At 35.5% G+C, this 16,407-nt stretch overlaps 1 long non-coding RNA gene across 3 annotated transcripts in view; it reads right to left on the bottom strand.

The window, feature by feature from the left end:
• LOC309845424 overlaps positions 1-16,407 on the bottom strand; it is a 102,556-nt gene that overhangs the window by 68,076 nt on the left and 18,073 nt on the right. For 2 of the 3 annotated variants that reach the window (XR_014301285.1, XR_014301286.1), the window contains one exon: positions 1,566-1,815. This is a non-coding gene — a long non-coding RNA (uncharacterized lncRNA). Of the gene's footprint in view, positions 1-1,565; positions 1,816-16,407 lie in introns of those variants that run through there. The other variant, XR_014301287.1, reaches the window with a different exon arrangement.

Genomic DNA, 16,407 nt, shown 5'->3' with positions numbered 1-16,407 from the left:
ATATATTTATACAAGGTAATATTATTCATCCATAAAAATGAATGGAATCTTTCCATGTACAACAACATGGATGGACCTTGACAGTAATATGCTAAGTGAAATAATTCAGAAAGAGACAAATACCATATGATCTCACTTACATGTGGAATCTAAAAGAAAGAAAGAAAGAAAAGCTCATAAATACAGAAATAGATTAGTGGTTTGGTTGCCAAGCTGGTGGGTCAGAGATGGATGAAATAGGTAAAAGGAGTCAAAAGGTACAAAATTCCAGTTACAAAATAAGTAAGTTATGGGGATATAATGTATAACATGGTGACTATAGATAATAATACTTATTGCGTATTTCAAAGTTACTAAGAGTAAATCTTAAAAAGTTCTTACTCCACGAATAATAAATTCATTAGCAACATATGGCAACAGATGTTAACTAAACTTATTGTGGTTATCATTTTGCAATATGTACAAATATTGAATCACTATGTTGTACACCTGAAAGGAACATAGTACTGCATGTCCATTATACCTCAATTTTGAAAAGTTTAAAAAAATGTTAAATGGGGCGCCTGGGTAGCTCAGTTGGTTAATTGTCTGACTCTTGATTTTGGCTCTGGTCATAATCTTGGGATCATGGTATTGAACCCTGCACCAGGTTCCATGCTCAGGATGCAACCTGCTTATCCTTCTCCCTCTGCTACCCTGCTGCTTGCTCTCTCTAGCTCTTTCTCAGAGAAATAAAATCTTTAAAAAATTAAACATGAGAATATTGTGTAATTTGCCATTTTAAAATATATTAGGTTCACAAACATTTATTCTTCAACTAGAAGTTGAAGTATATTACCTACTATGATTTCATCAATTTATAGACTAATGCAAATTTACCACCAAGTATTTTAAAATTCTAGTTCAGACCAATAAGGAAGCAAATTTTGATGGCACAATAACACTTTATTTGATTTTTTTGTTATTGTTGCCTCTTAATAAATAATCTTTTAATTTAAAAAAAAATCACAATCCCCCTCAAAAATTGCTAGGAAAGGACAGGGATGTGAATCTCATTGTTGACAAAATAACAGAACAGATTAGGGACTTCGAAGAGTAGCCTAGGTCAAACAGAATGCAGGAAAATGTGGAGAAAGGATGCCCCCAGCTGTGTGTCCTTGACACTGCTGATAGAATACACTTCTCCAAATAAGTGTCTCATTTTGGATAAAAAAACCAAAAATTATTTCTTTACAATAAGGGAAAAAGAATAAGTAAGCAGGGAAGCAGTGAGAGCTTCAAATACTTCATTTGGTAGAAGGCAAGGGTGAGTGGAGGAAAAAACTGATAACATTATTTTTGAACCCTGCTTCTTTTCTTACATGTGGGTGACTTAGGTATTCATTTGTGATAATTCGCTGATCTGTATATTTGTTAGGTACCTTTTCCTAATGATATACCTCCATAAAAATAATTGATAAGGGGACTTCAACTTCTATTTATTGACTTCTGCAACCCAAAGAGAGAGAATGAACTTTCTATTCTAGTTACTATAGCTACATAACAAATTACTCCAAACTACTTACTATCTTCAGAGATGTGTACATCAGAAATTCAGACAAAGCATAGCAGAGATGACTGTGCGGCTCCACAGTGTTCAGGTCTTCAGTGAGGAGTCTCCAAATCTGGGGCAGGAATAACCTGAAGACATGTTCACTCACATTTCTGGCAGTTGATGCTGGTTCACAACAAATTAGAGGATATCCGAATGGACATAAGAGCTCCACCCGTCAGAGCAACGGAAGACCAAAAAAGAACAAGGAATATGAAAGATACCTATAAAGAAAAATTTAAAGTTTTACTGTGGATATCAATCAATAGAAAAATACATACTACATTTCTGAGTTTAAAAAAATAGTGAAGAATATGGGGGCGCCTGGGTGGCTCAGTGGGTTAAGCCGCTGCCTTCGGCTCAGGTCATGATCAAGCCCAGCATCGGGCTCTCTGCTCAGCAGGGGGCCTGCTTCCCCCACCACCACCACCACCCCACCGCCTGCCTCTCTGCTTACTTGTGATCTCTGTCTGTCAAATAAATAAAGTCTTTAAAAAATAGTGAAGAATATGAAGATTTTAATTGTCCCTATGTTAATTTGTAATCTTAAGGTGATGTCAATAAAATAAAAACAGGACTTTTTTTTTTCTGGTAAAGCAAGCTGATTCAAAGGCAAATTGCGTTAGCTGTTCCACAAGTTTTGACTGGACTCAACTCACATTTGCCACTTTCACAACTGTCCCAAGCCCCCATCAGCTGTTATTTTGGCTACCGAAATAGCCTACCTTGACTGCTTTCCATTCTGGCCCTCCTCTCCCTCATTCCCCTGCCCCCCACCCATTAATCAAGTCTCTAGAACAGTGTTCTTTTGATAATATCAGTCAAATCCCAACTTTCATTCACCTGTTCCAAAGGCTTTCTCATGCACTTAGAATGTGATCCAAAATTCTTAACATGGTCTGCAAGGCATTCTAGTACCTGGATCTTTCTCTGACCACATTTCCTACCAGCGCCCTACTTATTAACTCCTCCATTTTTTCGACTTTTCCACTTTTCTCCAGTCACATTCCACAAACAAGCTTTTCAAGCTCCAGCCTATCAGCCTTTACACTCCGTGTTCTATCTGCCAGCCATACTCTGTGGAATCACCTTCACTCCTCCTCAGAGACACTGTCATTGAAACTCCTATAAAAACCTGGGTGTGTATACTGTTTTGGTTTCCTCCTATCATAGACTGATCTGTTTGGGGGCTGTTATTTTTCTCTACTAGGAGGTGCATTTCCACAAAAATAGAAACTCCTGACCACTTAAAATCTGGACAATAAAATCTTAAAATCTGTTCAATAAATATTGAAATGAATAAGTAGAGTCAGAATCATGCTGAAAATTAGCATATCACAAGAACAACAATATAACCCTAAGCCAGCATGACATAGGTAAAGAGCTCAATCAATGAAACATACTCTAAGGACCAGAAGCTGATCAAATACAATGCCATTTAGTATAAAAAAGAAAAAAAAATTCAAATGTGAAGAAAGGTTATTTTGTAATTATTGGCATTTCAATAAAACGAATATTCATTTGGAATAAGAAAATAAAATTAAGCAGAAGTCTTAGCTTATAACTTAAACTACAGATGAATTAAGTATTATTACTTAATATATTAATTTTATTTTTATTAATTAAATTATTATATATTATATATAATTATTATCATATTATATATAATATATCAGACATATATCTATATATAGATATATAATATATTAAATTATTATTAAATTATATATTAATTTTATTTTTAATATTTATTAATATAAAAAAGGACACCCAGAAATACTAAAAAAATTCTACCCATGGTAGAATTTAAAAAATCATCTGAAAAATGGGATGAGTTTTATAACTATGGCATGAAGCCCAGAAACCATTTTTAAATGTTGTTTAACATTTTAAATGTTAAATGTTGAAGACTTTGACTACAAAAAAAAATTTTAAATATTTTAATTTAAAAAATCACTTTTAAAAAAGCAAAGGAGGGGGGAAAAATTGCAACTGGTATCACACACAAATTGCAAATTTTCTCAAAACAGGATCACTTCCTATAAATAAGGAAATGACAAAAAAAAAAGTAGAAAAAATATGTGAATAGATATCATATTGATTTAAAGAATTCTTAAATAGGGATGCCAGGGTGGCTCAGTCCATTAAGCGTCTGCCTTCAGCTCAGGCTGTATCCCAGGGTCGGGGGACTAAGCACTGCATGGAGGCTAGCATCAAGCAGCCTCCCTCCACCCCTGCTTCTCCCTCAGCCCTCCACACCTGCCTCCCTCCACCCCAGCTTGTATGCACTCTCTCTCTCTCTCAAATGAGTAAATAAAAATCTTTTAAAAAAAATGATTCTTAAATACATGAAAATACGCTCAATAGCATTCAAAGAATGCAATTCAGCTGACAATGACACTTTATTACTTATCAATGGAAAGCATTTAAAAAAAATAGATGCCACACTGACTGAAAGGGCAGGTATAAGATATCAGACAAACTCATACACTGCTATTAGAAGCCTAAATTGTAATGGCTTCCATGAAGAATGTTTATCAGTTATCTACTGCTGCTTAACAAATTGCCCTAAAACCCAGAGGTTTAGAACAACAATAAACATTTATTTTGTCTGACAACTTCTCTGGGAGCAGTTTAGACTGGGAAGTTCTGGCGCAGGGTCCCTTGTGAGGCGGCAGCCAGGATGTTAGTCAGGGCTGCAGTCATTTCAAGGATGGATTAGGTAGGGCTGGGTGATCTACTCCTACAGGGATTCGCACAGCTGGCTATCAAGTTGGTGCTGGTTGTTGGTGGGAATCCTCAGATCCTCCATATGCAAGCCCCTCCCTGGGACACCTGAGGGTTCTCATGACATGGCAACTAGAGTCCCCTAGAGCCAGAGATTTAAAAAAAAAAAAAAGGTAGGGCGGTAACTGCTATGTCTTCTATGCCTCAGCCTCTGTAGTCACATATCATTTCCCTAATATCCTATTGGTCACATGAGTCAGCACTGTTCACTGTGGGAGGGGGCTACAGAGGAGCATCTATTTCTGAGAAAAAGATCACTGGGGATCATTTTGGAGACTGGCTGCCACAGGAAACAAGTTGAAAAATACTCTTCAAAATGCAAATTTCAAATCAATTCTGAAACCAAAGTCCCACTTCTAGTTATCCTTCAGATATGCACTCTGATGTACAAAAGGATATATTCATCTCAGCATGCTTTAGCAGTCACAAAAAAGTGAAATAACCTAAATGTTTATCAAGGGGAATCTTATTAAATAAATTATAATGCATCCATACAAGGTGATATACATGTATCTTAAAGGAATTGTAGGCCATGGATAGGATCCACAGAAAGGAAGGGGGGGGGGGAGTGGTGATTGGGATGACCAGAGAGGGAAATTTATTTTTCAATGAGTTCTCTTTTTTATCTTTAGTATTTTATAACCAAGGACAAGAAATGTCTACTTTGAAAAAGTCGGGGGGGGGGGGCATACATTACTGTTACAATTTCTATAAAACTAATTCCCCAAACAAATGTGAGTTGGGCTCCGCCAAGCCTTCATGGATTTTTATTTTGTCTTTTTGTGATATATTAATCAATTTGCTACCACCATCTTCTTTGTTTGGACTTTCAACCCAGTTCTTCTTTGGGATTTCAACTTGAGTGTACTGATTACCTGGCTTATATTGTATCCCCCAACACTCATAAGCACAATAGTAAACACAGAGAAAGTAGTCAGTACATATCTGCTTAAATCAGGGTTTCACTAACATTTTAGGCCAGATAATTCTTTGTTAGAAGGGGCTGCGTTGTACACTGTAGGATGTTTTAGCAGCATCGCTGGCCTCCATCTACCAGATGCCAGCAGCACCCTCTAAATTATGACCAAAATGTCTCTGAACATTGCCAAATGGTCCCTGAAAGGAAAGAATCATCCCCAGTTGAGAGCCATTTGGTTTAAATAATGACATATCCAATCTTGAGGTGTAGTTACAGAATTTAAAAACAGATTTTAAAGCAATATTTAGTATATATATTTCTACTACAATATAAAAATTTGATATAAAAGAAATATAATACCTTATATAATATACACTAAACAAAGACTAATTTTTTTAAAGTTTTTTTTTTTAAGATTTTATTTATTTATTTGACAGAGAGAGATCACAAGTAGGCATAGAGACAGGCAGACAGAGCGGGGGGGGGGAAGTAGGCTCCCCGCTGATCAGAAGCTGATGCGGGCCTTGATCCTAGGACCCTGAGATCATGACCTGAGCTGAAGGCAGAGGCTTAACCCACTGAGCCATCCAGGTGCCCCAAAGACTAATATTTAATACTTTTGTCAATATTCATTTATTATTCTTAATTATTCCTTATTTTATATCCAGAATTGACCTTGCATAAAAAAGTAAAGAATTCAGAACTCCTCATTTAGTGAAGCAGTATGATTTGCAAAGTGATGAATGATGGCCTATAATGTGAAACACATCATTTTCCTTTCCCTTTCTTCTAGATGACTAAATGATAGAAAAAATTGATTATCAGTATACCAAGGGTATGATTTGGAGTAAATATTCCATTCTTTGATACAGATCACTTCATCAAATAGGGATTAAACTATATAAAGATTAATTATTCTAACCAAAGACTTAGTTCTGGATGATTTCTTTTAATTGATAACCAATGGTTTACAAACTAGAAATTATCATCTGTGAAATTGGATAAAGAGCCTCACAGTGAGAATGACAGACAGAGTAACACTGAGGATATCTAAGATAAATCGTTGTCATCTTACAAACAGCATTATTGGGGATAAAAGGCCTCCATAATACATGAGTAAAGGAATTGCCAAATCTTTTCCTATCTTTAAGATTATCATTTTGTCACTGAAAGTATCTGTGGCATTAAGAACATTTCCCATCTCTTCTACTCAACTTATTTTCCACCTTTTGTGTTGATTCTACCAAAAGGAGAAAAAAGAAAAGAAGAAAGGGGTGCCTGGGTGTTTCAGTTGCTTAAGCCCAACTTAGAAAAAGGAAGGGTGCCTGGGTGGCTCACTTGTTTGAGCAACTGCCTTCAGTTCAGGTCATGATCCTGGGGGGTGGTCCCTGCTCTGCAGGGAGTCTGCTTCTCCCTCTGACCCTCCCCCTTCTCATACTATCTCTCTCTCTCCCTCTCTCAAATAAATAAATAAAATCTTAAAAAAAAAAAAAAGGAAGAAGGGAAGGGACAGGAGAAAGGGAGCAAAAGAATGGAAGGAGATTTTTCTGTGATAGGATAAAATTGTTACAAATCTCTAGTCTGCAAGATAAAATTAAACTAGTGGCTTAATTTTGTATTTTCTTTTCCTTTAATTCCATGAAAACTTAGCCAACATCTATAAAGACCATTTTTGGAAAATACTTAAGGAATTTAGTTCTCTAAAGCTTTTATTTCCATACCGTAGTTTTAAATCTAAAGGTATTTTCAGCTTTTCAAATTTTTTTTCTCAAAATAATATGACTAGGGGTGTCTGGGTGGCTCAGTGGGTTAAAGCCTCTGCCTTCAGCTCGGGTCGTGATCTCAGGGTCCTGGGATCGAGCCCCATGTCAGGCTCTCTGCTCAGCAGGGAGCCTGCTTCCTCCTCTCTCTCTGCCTGCCTTTCTGCCTACTTGTGATCTCTGTCTTTCAAATCAATTAAAAAATAATAATAATAATAATAATATGACTAGAGAACAAAATATGAACAACAGGTACTGTTTTTAATTCTGACTCCATCTTATTTATACCATCACTGAATAACAGTCCTTCTAGTTAAAACAAAATATAAGCAAAGATTAAGATTTCTGGTCATTTGTTATTTTATATGAACATAGAAAATAATTACAGCATATGTTTATATATTATTTATTTATTTAAAAGGCTATCAATTTTGCATCTTGACTGTTCATAGAGCAAGAAAAAGGCACTATAGAATCATCCTGTCAATGTAGGCCATTTGTATAGTAACTAGAAATTTACACAGAATCCACAGTTCGGTAGTATGAAAGGTCATTTATCAAGCTTTAAAGACAAAATAATTAATCAGGAAGGAATATGCTTCGTGTGCTTTCAGGTAGAAATATCACATCTTCTTTGCAAGATGAATAGTATTTCACAGTAAATAATAATGTCTAAAACATGATTAACCTCAGAAAAATTGATCTTAGAACCTTGACAGAATATAATGTTTATATTGATGAAGCTAAATCTGAAGTTTATCTAGTAATTTCCATTCATTTTTTTAAGAAAAAAACTGACATAGAAGATTATTCATTGGCTCTTCAAAGACAAATACTCTCGGTATGATAAACATTCATCCATTTTCTGTTATAATTTCTAATAATTTGAGCTAAATGAAAGAAATTAATAAAATAGAAATTGCAATTTCACAGAGTTCCACCTAAATGTATAAGCAAGAAAACTAAGGAATTGAAGAGAAAGAAATAAAATGTAAAAAGAAAGCTTGTTTAGTAAAGTCAGACAATACTCTAATTGTGTCATAATCAAATTATTCTAAAAACAACTGAGGAAAATCACAAAAAATTTAGCACCCAAATGGCTCTTACACTTTGAAAAATTTACATAAAACATTATGAGGTTTAAACAACCAATGCACATGTGACATGTAAATTTTATACTTTGACTTTGTGTTATAATCAGGTGTCTAATGGACAAGAGATTAATAAAACATTCTACTCAACACTGAATAGTTAAGCATAATGAGTGGATAATTCTGATTATAATTTATAGAAATTAACAATGCATTTGCAAGAAAAGAGATACTTTATTTTTCTCTAAGAGTTGACAATGGCAGGGCTTTCTCACCCTTTTTGGACTTAAATTGTAAAATCATTTTGTAGGGACTGCAGATGGTCTATGATACCTTACACCTGAAACTGCTCTAAGTGAAAACCCAAGGAGCAATTCGGCGTAAGTTATTAACAATGTGAATGTTTATCATATATTCTAAGTAATGAATCAACTACATAACTGATGGAGTTTGAGGGTCAACTATTTATAGTAATTTAGAATATTGATACTGATCTGAGAACAAAAATGATAAAAACACTATTGATCTCAGCTTCAGTTTGGTAACCTAAAATAGGTAGAATGTCAAAACCAAGTGAAATGTAATGAGGCAATTTGGCAAATATTGTTTAGATTAAGATATTTATAGCTCAGAACTAAAATATTCAAAGCCCTTGGTATAGGGTGTAAGACGTTATTGCTAATAAGCCTTACATAGAGTCACATTAATCCTCAAATAGGACTGGCTGTGGTATGAGCCAGTCCTACTGCTGAATAGATTATCCTTTCTTTGACCCCTTAATTTGTTCAGAGTGTTACTGTGTTTTATCAGTGCTCACCACTTTGGAGGATCAAATGTATTTTATTAAAGGAACTTGATCATAATTTTTTTATGGGTCAAGGAGGAAGAAACATAAACAGCTCCCCTTCTAGCATGCACACTACAGCAAAATAAAAAATACTACATGGCAGAGAACATTAGATCGCTGGTACAGATTTTAAAACATGAATGCAAAGTCTCTCCAGTATCCAGTATTATGACACATGTAGTTTGCTCGTTTTATGAATTTGACTTCCTCAAAAAATAATGTCGCATAGTAGAAAAACTGTTATCCAGTATTCTGACTGGTACAGACCCTATGTGAATTAGCTAAGAAATTTTAAAAAACAAAAGAGAAAAAGCATCTTTCTACATTGTTTCTGGTAGACAGATATGACTGAAGAATGTGAGGGTGTTGGCTAAGCCCATGGTTTTCTTCTCTCATCACTACACATTCTCTTCCCCTTGTCCACACAGATGTAGCCCTCGCCAATCTGTTTCTTCTAGGCACCCTGAATTCTTCCAGGCTACATGTATTTGGTTTATGGGTAGGCATTTTATCTGAGCTTGTCAAATAAGAAATTTCTTTCCTGAAAACTTGGATTTAGACTCATTGGCAACAGTTAGAGTCTTAATATATATACAAAATACACATATATACATGTATGTGTGTACATGTATGCATGTATGCATATACTTTTTTTTTCACTAAAAATCGATCTGTAACTAGTGCTGGATTGTTCATTGGGCATTATAGTCTAAGTGATTTCATCAAGGTCCATGTACTAAACACCATCTACAGTTGAAAAGAACTGTGTTAGTTATGTATTGATGCGTAACAAATTACCACAAATTTAGCAGCTTAGCAGTTTCTGTGTGTCAGCAGTTTATGTGTAGCTTAGCTGAGTCTTTTGCTTAGCGTCTCACAAGCCTTCAGTCAACATGTCTTCCAGGCTGGCTGTATTCTCAGCTATGTTCTTGAGCTATAACTCAACTAGTAAAGTATCTACTTCTAAAAAACTCTTCCAGGTTTTTGGCAGAATTTCTGTGCAGTTCTCGATCTTAGGGCCCAGCTTCTTACTGGTTGTTGGAGACAGGCTGCCCTCAGGTCCCAAAGGTCACCTTCAGTTGCCTGCCATGTGTCCTTTATCTGTGTGGAGTTCACAACACGACTTTGCTTATTCAAGGCCAACAAGAGAATCTCTTCAGGCTGCTAAGATACTTATATACCTTAAACATGGGAGTGACATTCCATCACCCTTGTCATAGTGTATATATCATAAGTAAGTCATAGGTTTATAGGTTCTGCCTATAGTCCAGACGAAGGGATTTGGGGAGCCTAACTCATCAAAGGCCTGCCTAGTGTAGGTTTGCCGTTACAACCTAATGAAAATAGCTTTCTTTGATCTCTCTCCTAGGCTCCAGACTACCCTATGTCTCCACTTGATGTTGAATATAGGCATGCCAAAATGAAAGTGTTAAAAAATTTTGTCTTATCCTATATGTAACCCCCAGCCAAACCTGTTTCTTCATTTCAATTGATGATACCACATTTTATACTTTTCTCAGGGCAAAATCATCGGAGTCATTATGATTTACCTCCACAGCCACCTACTATATTCAATCCATCAGTAAATGTAGTTGGCTCAACCTTCAAATCCCAAATATAACCACGTATCATATATCACATGTACTATTCACTACCCTAGCCATGAAAAGTCTTCCTGTAAGGCTCCCAGCTCTGGTTCCCTATAATTGATTCCTGGCACAGAAAAAAGTTATATTTAAAATAAGAATAAGAGAGAGCAAAAGAGGGAAAAAAATGAAAAGGAAAGATGAGGTAGAAGATAGAGAAGAGCACAAGAAGAAGAGGAATGTGAAGGAGAAGAGAGAAAATTGAGCATGAGGTGTATGTGAGAAAAAGGAGAAAGAAGAAAGGAGAGTTGGGGGCTGAGAAGAAGGCTAGACAACTAGAGAGAGACTTGAGAGAGAACAAGATAAAGACACAATGGAGTTAACCTTCTTTCTTTACTACCATCCACAAATGATCTATCACTAAATTCTATCCATTCAACTTCATCATATACCTGAAATCTGTCCATTTATTATCACCTCCACCACCACTACTCTAATACAAGCTATTATCTCTTGCCTGGACTACTTTGAAAGCTTCCTAACTGGACAACCTACTTCTGTTCTTGCTGAATCCCACAATCCATTTGTCACATAGCAAGCATAGCAATTCTTTTAAAATGTAAACGTGTGCTATCATTTACCTACTCTCCTATGGCTTCCCATTATACTGAGCAAATAATAACAATTCTTGATGAGCTGAACCCAGGCTAGTTCTCTGACCTTCATTCTGATTACGGTCCCCTTTGCTCATTCTTCTTCAGGTGCATTGGACAACCCCAGGCAGGAATATGCCTCTTACTCTCCTACATCAGAGCCATTGCTATTCCTCTGTGAGATGTTCTTCCTACATGTAGCTGGCTCCCTCCCTTTAATCAGCTTCCTGCTGGAACACCAACCTTTCAGAAAGACCTACATAAAACATCACCCCTTTATCTTCTTTTACTTTTTTTTAAAAGATTTTATTTATTTATTTGACAGCGAGATCACAACTAGGCAGAGAGGCAGGCAGAGTGAGAAGGAAGAAGCAGGCTCACCGCTGAGCAGAGAGCCGGATGTGGGGCTCGACCCCAGGACCTTAAGATCATGACCTGAGCCGAAGGAAGAGGCTTCAATCTACTAAGCCACCCAGGCGCCCCTCTTCTTTTACTTTAATTTATATTTCTCCATTGCACTTACTAGCACTTGACATTTTAGTATATTGATCCATATTGGTTTTTTATCAGTGTTCTCCCACTTCCCCACAGGTATGCCCCCTGAAGACAAGGACTTGTTTTGTTTACTTTTGTATTTCTATTATCTAGAACAGTGACTAGCATATAAAAGGTATTCAGTACTATTTAATGAATGAATACAAGGCAACAGTGAATCTAGACTTATTCTTAAACCTCTGCCTGTTCGTTAGCATGAGAAAATATAAGCTAAATGTCCCTACTATCCAACTTAATTTAAACTGAGACTGACTGAATACCTTCAAAAGTCCCTTTAAGGGGCACCTGGGTGGCTCAGTGGGTTAAAGCCTCTGCCTCTGGCTCAGGGTCCTGGGATGGAGTCCTGCATCCGGCTCTGAGCAGAGAGCCTGCTTCCTCCTCTCTCTCTCTACCTGCCTCTCTGCCTACTTGTGATCTCTGTCTGTCAAATAAATAAATAAAATCTTAAAAAAAAAAACTGCATTAAAAAAAAATTTCCCTTTAAGTTATAGTTGATCATTTGGACAACATAATAGATCTTTTAAATGACTGTCTCTATCTCCCCCTCTCTCTCTAAAATGGTGAGTAGGGACATGGATGACTAGGGAATGAGGCTCCTTGTGGCAATAAGAGACATGTAACTCTTAGGTAATAAATTTATTATGTCTTTTATCTAGAATATTTTCTTCAATTATCCCCTCTTGTTTGATGTTTGCTTTTCATGCCACCTATATTTGACTTGTTTTTGTTACAGAAAGTATCAAAATTATAAATATTTTTATTTGTATAGAAAATAAGCTATTTTCTTGATACTTTAGAATTTCTGGTCATAAGTGGTTGTATGTTGCATACTCTTTGTCTTAAAATATTCAATAGAAACTTGATATTAATTTCTGATCTTAAAAAAGCATGTACTTGAATTGAATATGATCAAAGACACTGATTCCATAGAAACCATTCCTTATACTTTTACTTGTGAATGTCTAAACTTGTTTAAGAAAAAGAAAAGGAGTCAGCCTATATTTTGAAGATTATCAGCTGATGAATAGTACTGTTTGAATTTCCTTAAAAAAATGGACAGATACAATAGTATATTTAGATCATAAAACCTGTTTTATAATCAGAAGCATACAGAAAATTCTGTTCTGACCAGCACTGCCTGCCTAAGTAAATGGTTTTATTTCTAATATAATGAAAAGTGTTCTTGAGAAAAAATAATTTATCCTTTGAAGATAAGCTTTCTCCCATATATATTACAAAAACAAACAAACAAACAAATCCACTTTGCTTTAATGAATCAGAGCTGCATGACGTATATTGACTCGGAAACAAGGAATTAGATTGTTACAGTCTATACCATATTTGCTTAGATGGTGTTTTGAGAACCAACTCAAACCCTATCTTCTCCTTCATAACAGCCAGCAAAGCTATAAAGATAGGGGCTCTACAGCAACTAAATCTTGGCCCAGGAAACAGAATCCCTGCAAGACCCTAAGGGCAATTGGTGCCATTTCCATGTTTTTGCCTTGTTTCCACTACATCTAATAAATGAATTTTTGTACTTTCCTTCTAAGTGGTGCTAACAAGTTCTTAATTCACACGAACAATGTTGTTGACCTATAAAGAATTAGAATAGACCTTCTATAATTCACTGCTACAAGTTGCCCACAGCAGATAAATACATAAAAGTCATACAGGAACCATGAGAGGTTTTAAAGAGTAGGGGAGGAAAGAAGGTGAGAGAGCAAAATGTGATTCAAGAGATGGAATTCAGAGGACATGCCTTGGTTTCCAAAGCTACAAAACAGTTGTGATAGCTTTTAAGATTTTAGCAAAACAAACAGAAAGACTTTGGCAAAATAAAGAAACTAGCATAATAGCAGAGACTATAAAGATCATTTGTTTAAAACAGCTGGCACTGAAGAACAAAGACCACCTAAAATAATAATTCTATTTTTTGCCAATGTCTAAGATAATGTACTAAAAGTATGTATGAGGGACGCCTGGGTGGCTCAGTTGGTTAAGCAGCTGCCTTCGGCTCAGGTCATGATCCCAGCGTCCTGGGATTGAGTCCCACATCATCGGGCTCCTTGCTCAGCGGGGAGCCTGCTTCTCCCTCTGCCTCTGCCTGCCATTCTGTCTGCCTGTGCTTGCTCTCTCCCTCTCTCTCTCTGATAAATAAATAAAATCTTTAAAATAAAATAAAAGTATGTATGAGTTCTTCACCTTTGTTCTTATCAATTCCTAAAGTTGTCAGCAAGAACTTCTGAAATGGTGTTTGAAATTGTGTTTATTACTTGACAGTAACTGAATTCCAGAATAAGTCATCACTTCCCACATAATTCTGTTGTGTAAGGCTGAATTTAAAACAAGTTATATTACAAATAGTCTCCCTTAGCATGGATGCACTAAACTTTCTGGTATATAAAAAATTAAAAATAAAGAGTCAGTAACTCTTAAAATAAATATTTTAAGTGACTAATGACCCTACCATATGATTTTCTACCAAATCTATTCATCATTCATTATCTTATTAAGCAAGCCAGTTCTTTAATAATTTGGAACTTTAATTTTCTTTTAATTCTGAGTTTTTAGCAGATTTACCACAACCTTCAAGTATTCAGTTTGGCAGAGAATTCATTAGGCCAGGTCCCATAAATATCAGTTACATGTACGTATCCACATATCAGACACAAAGATATCTCAGATTTTTGATTTTACAATAGACACCTCCTACATATACCACAAACAGCCAGGAATTCAGCTCCTATATAGAGTTTTTCCACATTGATCTGAACAGATAATTCCAGATAAATAAGGACTTTAAAAGCAGAGGAAAAAGCCAAAAAAATGTAGAAAAATATATTTCTTTAACATATATTTCACTTGAAATACATGAATTTAAGAAGTTCTAGCAGTTCTCCAAATGACAATGTTTTCTAATATCAGAAAGAAATTTTATATATAAATTACATATAAATGCATGCATTATATTTCTAAAAATTTAAAGTAGTATTCTTAAATACAACTGTATGTATCTTTAGTTTACCAGTTTCTTTTTTTCCGGTTACAAAGAATTCTTTGAGGTATAATTCACCTTCAGATAAAAAATATGGCATACTAGTTGCATACTTTATTCTTCAATTTCAGCTTATGTTTTTAATATTGAATAGTAACTCCTAATCTTTTTTTTTTTAAGGTTTTATTTATTTATTTGACAGACAGAGATCACAAGTAGGCAGAGGTAGGCAGAGAGAGAGGGAAGCAGACTCCCTGCTGAGCTAAGCCCAATGCAGGGCTCAATCCCAGGACCCTGGGATCATGACCTGAGCTGAAGGCAGAGGCTTTAACTCACTGAGCCACCCAGGCACCCCTATAACTCCTAATCTAAGGAGAGAATGAGTTAACTAAGATGTTATACTGATAGGTACATAACTATCTAACATAATTTACATTTTTAGGTTAGGAAACCAAACTCCATTCCACAGTCAAATAGTTATAAAGAAAAATCCAAGTTATATAATAATACATGATTAGAAATTATCATGTGAAAACTATCAATGTGCTGACTTGACAACTTTTATGTGGTCTCCTCCAGCTTAATGTACATATAAATCATTTAAAAGAATGTGTCAAAACACATTCTGACTCTGTGGTTTAGAGGTAGTCTGAGATTCTAACAAATTCTGTAATGCTGATGCTTATAGACCATGGAACACGTTAAGTAAGCAAGGGAAGATTTTTGGAAACTCCTTACACACAGTATTTTAAATATTATAAATATTATCCTTTTATAAGCCATGCTAACCTCCTAAATATTAATCTAAATTAGCATGTGTATTAGACACAAGCTGAGGTGACTATCCAACTCACCTGGATGCTTCCAGTGGCTTTAGTACTAGTATCATTTCCAGTTGACTTCCACCCCTGTCAAAGGATATTGATCCAGTTAGAAACATTTGATCCATGAAGGCAGTAAGATTCTTTCTGGATGACTGTTAAAGCTTAGTCACGATAATGGAAGCCCCTCAAAACAAAAATAAATCTCAGGTTCCTGATACTGAGGTCCTTGCAGCTGCCTTTCTGAAGTTTGATTGATCAATTCAATTTAATTCAAGTTAACTTCAATAGCTACCGAATAAGTCCTTCTCTTAATTTAAGTTAGTCAAAGCTGACATGTGTCTCTTGCAACCCTACAAACCCCAATAACACAATCTATCAGAGTAAGAATCAAAATAATAATTATTATGAACATCCCCTCTACTGAATACCATAAAATAGAAGTGCCAAAGTGCTATTCTATAGAATAGCCACTAGGTGTGCGTGACTATTTAAATAAATTAAAATTAAAGAAAATTTAAAATTCAATTCCACTATCACACTAGTCACATTTTAGGTTTTCTATACCTATTTATGACTAATGGCTATTGTATTAGTGCAGATAAAGGATTTTACATCACTGCAGAAAGTTCTATATGAAAGCACTGTCCAGAGACTGGCATCAAATAAATTAACTGGGGTTTGTGAGTTAAGTCTAGAAAAAGATGATTTAAACATGTTAAGAAATCCTTCCATTGACCATCATACAAAGAACAAATTCATAAACTATTATCTCAACTCTAATTTCTCTTTTCAGAAG

Source organism: Mustela nivalis (assembly GCF_964662115.1).
Source record: "Mustela nivalis genome assembly, chromosome: 12".
Lineage (NCBI taxonomy): Eukaryota > Metazoa > Chordata > Mammalia > Carnivora > Mustelidae > Mustela > Mustela nivalis.
Note: the sequence above shows the minus strand (reverse complement) of the source record. Positions and strands in the feature narration are given on the sequence as shown.